Consider the following 6,620-nt stretch of genomic DNA (forward strand, 5'->3'; position numbering starts at 1 on the left):
GCGAGATGCAGTAGTGGGGGTCGGTGATGGTGTGGGCCTCCGGAGCAGACCGAGATCCCGCAGCTCTTCGGCGTGCACAGAGTTTAACTCTAAAAATGTGGTTCTGCCGACATCGAGCAGAAACTCACGACTGTATGCGCGCTTAGAGACAGATAGACGCGACGAATACGTACAAAAACACTGCGACTCACAAGACAAAAAACACGAAAACACCTTTCTGTCGGGAGAGAGAGAAGCCGCAGCGTGTGAACGCGCCGCCATCCTACATAACCTTTGTGTGACCATCTTAAACATACGTGAAATTTGCATGGGAAACTTTGGTCTTGTCCACACTAATACATTTTCATTTGAAAACGCATATTTTTCTCTCGGTTTTGGCCTTGCATCCACACTGAAACAGCGTTTTTGTCAAGGAAAATCGAGCTTTTTGAAAATGCTCTCCAAAGTGGATCAATTTGAAAACGCCGTTTACGTGTTGTAGTGTGGACTGTGAAAACAGAGGCTTTTGAAAACGATGATGCATGTTTAGTCATGTGACACATTGTACCAATAGACATCTATGTTTATACCGGTAACTAGGGCTGCACGATTAATCGAATGCGAAAAAAAGCGCGATTCTGAAATCGAAGAAATCGTTCGCGATAATGACAGCTGCCTACCGGTAACTGTGCTTTTATTGTGCCATTCACTTTCACACTGCTGCTCAAGATATTTACTTTGTACACTCTTTATATTACAGTCCTAAAAAGATGACAGAAAATTTTACTCACAATTGCTGTCCTGTGGCAAAACATGAGGGCAGTTGCATTTTAGATCAAACATGAGTGAACGAGAAATAGACACGTCAGTGAATGATGAGGTATTTCTTTAAATAAAATGATCCTGCCAAAAGAATTGCGTGAAAAATTGTTGGTTCTGTCTGTATCATCTCAGTTAGCTTTTATGAGGTTTTACACATGCGCAATAAGGCGAATTTAATGTTTTCCGACATTTCAGTATGGATTAGAAGCTTTTGGAAAGCTCTTAAAAACACTAATGTGGACAGAGAGAGTTTTAAAACAAAAACTCCGTTTTCAAATGTATCAGGATTAATGTAGACGTAGCCTTTATCTTCGCCACGCAAAACTCCCAATCACATAGATTCTTATTAGAATGACTGAATTTCGCACATTAAGTGTCAACTCATGAGAACAAACACACTGACAACGCTGAAATGAGTTCTAAGCAAAATAAAAAGTAGCTACTTTCCCATCAGTATGTGAATAGCATGTGTGTCAATACAACAAGCACAACAACAAGCTCAGCCTCATCCTGCATTGCATGCGTTACAGGCACACTTATGCAGTAAGACTTCTCATTTCTGCTGTCCTGACTCATTTTAGCACCAGAATGGACAAGCACAAAACTCAACTCAATTAGAAAAAGGACACTGCCCAACATGCAGAGAAAGCCCCACTGCCCCTGAAGCACAGTTTAAACGTCCCAGTCAAAACGCAAAGTTGTCTTTCACAGGAAGAGACTGATTGCTGTTCTAATCTTTGTGCTCGCATACGAGCATGATGCCATTGTGCACGTTAATGATGCAAGTTTTCTGCTCTCTCACCACAGAGCTGGGCCTGTTCGAAGCACACAGACCCTTTCAATACCACATTAACATGTGGGCCGCCAAGAGGGGACGAAGGGGGTGGAGTAACTTGGGAACAAAGCCTCTATAGTTGTCTCAAGCCTGGCTATGAGAGTTATGTAATTTGACTGGCAAGGCTGCATTTCCCCACTGGAGTACCACAGACTAATCTCACCAAGGGACGGAGCTGCTCTGGAAAGAAGCGAGGACAAGAAAAACACGCTTGTAATGAGCAGAGGGCTTCCTTTCATCTGTGGCCATACCAAACACCTCCCCCTCTTGCAGTCAGCAGATAATGCTGCAAATATGATCAGATCTTTGGCAGGTGGTGAGCAGGGTTCAAGGGGAAATGGGGGTAGAGAGGGCTAAAGCAAGTGCCTTTGCTAACCATCAGAATGGCGGTGGACTTAAGAGTGGTTAAAAATAAAATCTGATTCTGATTTACTGCTACGGGTGTCAGGAAACCATGTGACTGGCATCACATGAGGAGAAGTGGAAGGGGTTTGGCAGGGGCGAGGAAAACCACACAGCGCGTGCTGCCGGCATAATGAGCTTTGTGATCATTCTCCTTGGTTTCCACTGACGGTAAGCAGATATAGTCTGATTTCAGAGGTAAACACTAGAAGATCTCCGAGCTCCAGAGCTCCACAGGGACAACAAAAAATGGAGGAAATTATCAGCGCTTCAGAGGGTAAAAAAGGAGCTTGACTTCACTCTGCTAGCCTGTATGCTGAGAGATAACAGCATTCACAACTGTAGCAATATGATGCTACATACAAAACTTCAAGCAATAGTTCACTCGAAAATGAAAATTTGTTCCAAACCCTGTCTTTCTTTGGTGGAACACAAAAGGAGATAAACAATGTTTTGTAAGGGTGCTTTCACACTAGCACTTTTGGTGCGCACCAGGGTTCGATTGACGTCAGAGTTCAGTTCGTTTGGATGATGTGAACGCTGTCTTCCGAACTCGGGTGCGCACCCGCGAACCGTACCCGAGTCTGCTTAAAAAGGGTGGTCTGGGGTACGGTTCATGTGAACTCCGGTACGGTTCGCTGCTGATGTGAACGCAATTGTACCAAATCGCAGAAGTGAACCGCTATTAATGACGTATTATTTGATAAAAATCTGTGTTTGTGTGCGTGTTTCACTCACTTTCCTGACGAGCGTGACTGACGTGCTGCAAACAGAGAGCTGTATATATAATTTCTGTTCACCTTCAGCATTCTTTAGAGCATTTGCAGTACATTCGTAAAACAGACGTAAGTGCCATTATGTACCAAAGCTTTGTAAACAAAACGAACAGTTCAAAAATATATAAAAGTGCCGAGAGCAATGTTATGCATTTGCTGCCTTCTCCTGCGCAGTCGTTACTAAGCAATGGGGTAAACAGCTGCTGGCTTGATGATGCAAACGAAGCGCGGTTCGGAGCCAAATAAAATAATATGAACGCAGTCCAGCGGGGGCAGGGGGAGGGGGGAGCAATCGAACTTGGGTTCGGACCAGGCAAGTGAACCAAGTGTGAAAGCACCCCAAGTCTTATGAAACCATCTGACTCTGAAATTCTGAGAAAAACAACAAGAATCAATATCATTCATTAATGCTTTGTACTTTTTGTATACCACTTGGTTGTAAAGTCAGAGCTGTGGAGGTGATCATTAGTAATAAATAATATGGGTGTATCAATGCAATCATATTGATTGATGCATCCACCAAATAGGTAATGATATCATGTGCATTGGCTAATATTGTATCGCCAGCTAAGTGAATTGATGTCAGATCGTCTTGCGATGAAATGTCCAATTTACACATCTAGTAAATAATTACTAAAATTTAAACTAAGTTATAATATCATTTACACTTTATGGAAAACAGCTGCCTAAAATCTAATTATGTGCCCCATGGACGAAGGGCTTGATTTGAAAGGTGATAAGTGATAACAGAATTTTGATTTTTGGGTGAACTATTTTTAAGCCTTTCTTAGTACACAACAGCACACTATCTGTTCTAATACTATGGGTCTGCTGGCTTCCGTTGGGAATGACTGTCATAGGCTGCCACTGCTTACTGATGAAGAAGCATGGTCACATGAGCTGTGTGCTGGAGTGGGACCCTAGATTAGAGACAGCGAGCTCTCTGCAAGCAGTGACCCATTTTCACAACAGCCTCTACGCACACATATACCCAGAGGATGCAAAATCCGCACTCAAAAACAAAAACCCTTAACAAAAGCAGCGGCAGGCAGGGCCCAGGCATGCAATAAGCCCTGCTCTTAATTCACACATTCCAGAACTGAGCCATCCACCTGCCTGTTGGTACTAGTAGGGGCGCCAACAAAGTCAACGGCATCACATTCACAAATAAAAGCTACATGTTCAAACAAATATACTCTATTTAACGCAAGTGAGAAACACCAGCTCAAAGTGCCTAGTCACTATTCTCAAACTGACTAAAAATGAACAATATCTAAGGAAAATAAACATCCCACTGCAGCCAGAGTCAGACAGTTGCAGCCTCAGTTATGCTTCCTCAGTGTTTCAATATCCAACCGTCGCACCAAAAACGAGGAACTAGCCGCTAAGAGTCAAATATTCATTACTAGCTGCAACAGAAAGAAAGAAGGGATTTACCGATTCCATGGCCGTCTTCAGATGGGAAAGGTTAAAATCCAGCTAAAAATGCTGAAGATGTGGCTGTGAAGTCCAAGGAATCCTGCGAAAGAAAAATGAAAGACAGATTAGTCTCCTGAATACTGATAGTTCACCTTTCAAACATGAGTCATTTCCTCAATGCAGATTAATTTTACTGTATTCCTTCATTTCAGCACACAGAACGTGAAAGGCCAGTTCAGACGAGAAAAAGAGCAGAGGATTCATCCATTGTGTTTTTTGCTCTGAGGTCCATTTATTAGGAATGGGTTTATCACAATTTTAGGGACAGTTGGTGTGCTGGCACACGATGGGCACATTCCTATGTCACTGTCACCCAATCCCACAAGCTCCTTTGCAACAGTTTCATCATGACAACAGCTGCAACAAGAGTGGTATTCAAGGCTTGATAGCAATGTCTACTGTACCCTTACTAGGGCTGGGTGATTTGGCAAAAAAATAAAATACAGATTTCTTTTCTTTTTAATGTTGACAGTTTCAAGATAATGTAACAAAAACAAGTTCAAGAACAAAAGAATGAAATATGAAGGTAAATATTGTACAAACTTGTAGCGAATCCTATGTTCAGAAATAATATCAAATAAGAAAAATGCTAAATATTTCTATGTAGACATTCAGTTTTACATGTCAACTCAAAAAGTCAAGGCAATTCAAATTCAAAATAGCTGAAAGTATAACACCAGTAGGCATGGGCCGGTATGAGATTCTGACGGTATGATAACCTAAGATAAAGAAATTATCACGGTTTCACGGTATGTTTTTAACATACATTTAGGTAACAGTCATTTTACATACAGCACACAGTGAAAATGACATGAATATGACAGTGGGTAAATGGATAAAGCGCAGCATAATTTGAAATCACAAGTTTAAATTTTGTCGATCTCGCATCTCCAGAGAGGCTGAACTCTCCTCCTGTCACCTTTCAATTCGCACAGACTGACCGTCATGCAGAGCATACGTGATCATGCAGGATACAAATGCACACTTCACAAGATCTCAACTAGATTTGACTAAGTTTGCAAGGTTTGTGAAATTAAATGTTCATTAATAGACATTCAAAGATTTGTTCAAATGATTTAAATGCGTATTTGCTGAATGCTGAAGACAAACGAGACAGTATTATAATGTTTGCCTTTCTATTACTAATAATATAAAAGCAATCGTTATAATACATTCCAGTGCTGGAGTCGACTCCGACTCTAGAGCTATTCAGAGTCGAGGAATCGACTCTTTTGGAGTCGACTACCCATCCCTAGTTCTAACTAGGGCTGTAGCTATTCTACCGATTATTCCATCGATTATTCGAGTAATCGGATAAGAAGTAATTTTTCTTTATTAAAGAGCAATACTAGATATACAAGAGAAAATAAGATAGGTCTCTTAAAATAAACAACTAATTTGTTTCCTTTTTTGAAAAATAAATATTTTTACTGCTGAACTTGCATACATTAATTACTGTTAAAACTGAACCCATTTAATGCATTTAATTGCCAAATTACATTCAAAACGCAAATACAAATATATCAATAAAAATTCATAAAATAAAAATAAAATAAATAAAAATACAAATATTTATTTCACATTACTTTAAAAAAGGTAAACATTACAACCTAAAATTAAGGCATAAATCAAGAAATATAAAAATCTATTTCACATTACTTTAAAAAAGGTAAAAAGGTACAAACTAAAACTAAGGCATAAATAAAAATAATAGTAATAAAAATAATAATACCTAAACACTGCATTTATGTCGTGCAAATTAACTTTCAAGTTTCAGCCTAACTAAAGCTCAAGCATGACATGAGCCTTTACTGTCTTCTTGGAAGGCTTTGTGGCTTTTGTAAGAGGCAAAAATCAGTGGACAGGAAGGTAACTTGGAACGAGAACAAGAGTCCATACACAATTTCTAAACACATTTTTCTGCAACACAAAATTAGAGTTATTTGGAGAATAAACCCTCTTAAATGTCTCTTTACGTACGTGTGTGTGTGTGTGTGTGTGTGTGTGTGTGTGTGTGTGTGTAAAACTTGTTTTTGATATCCTTCATATTCTGTGTACTGGTCAGTTCCCATCAGTGATAGATATTAATCTGTTCCAGTAAGTTTAAATTGAATTTTACATTTTATGGGCATTTTTACCTTTATAAAGCTTTTTTTTTTCTAAAAGTGTGCATCATCTTTTGAGTCAAATTCTTAAATTTAATCAGTCAATTAGAATAAAAACACATTTGGGCTGTTACCAAACAAATGATATCAGTATCAACAAAATTCATCTTTGCAATGCAGAGGAAACACAGAAGCTGCATCTGAAGAGGCATTTAGATGTAG

General features: G+C 39.6%; 1 protein-coding gene across 2 annotated transcripts in view; it reads right to left on the reverse strand.

Annotated features, from left to right (window-relative positions):
* ankrd11 (ankyrin repeat domain 11) overlaps positions 1-6,620 on the reverse strand; it is a 192,916-nt gene that overhangs the window by 109,789 nt on the left and 76,507 nt on the right. For both annotated transcript variants that reach the window (XM_016453172.1, XM_016453171.1), the window contains exon 2: positions 4,252-4,333. The gene's annotated coding sequence lies outside the window, so the exon portion shown is untranslated. The remainder of the gene's footprint in view (positions 1-4,251; positions 4,334-6,620) is intronic.

This window comes from Sinocyclocheilus anshuiensis, unplaced genomic scaffold (assembly GCF_001515605.1).
Source record: "Sinocyclocheilus anshuiensis isolate Anshui unplaced genomic scaffold, SAMN03320099.WGS_v1.1 scaffold1317, whole genome shotgun sequence".
Classification (NCBI taxonomy): domain Eukaryota; kingdom Metazoa; phylum Chordata; class Actinopteri; order Cypriniformes; family Cyprinidae; genus Sinocyclocheilus; species Sinocyclocheilus anshuiensis.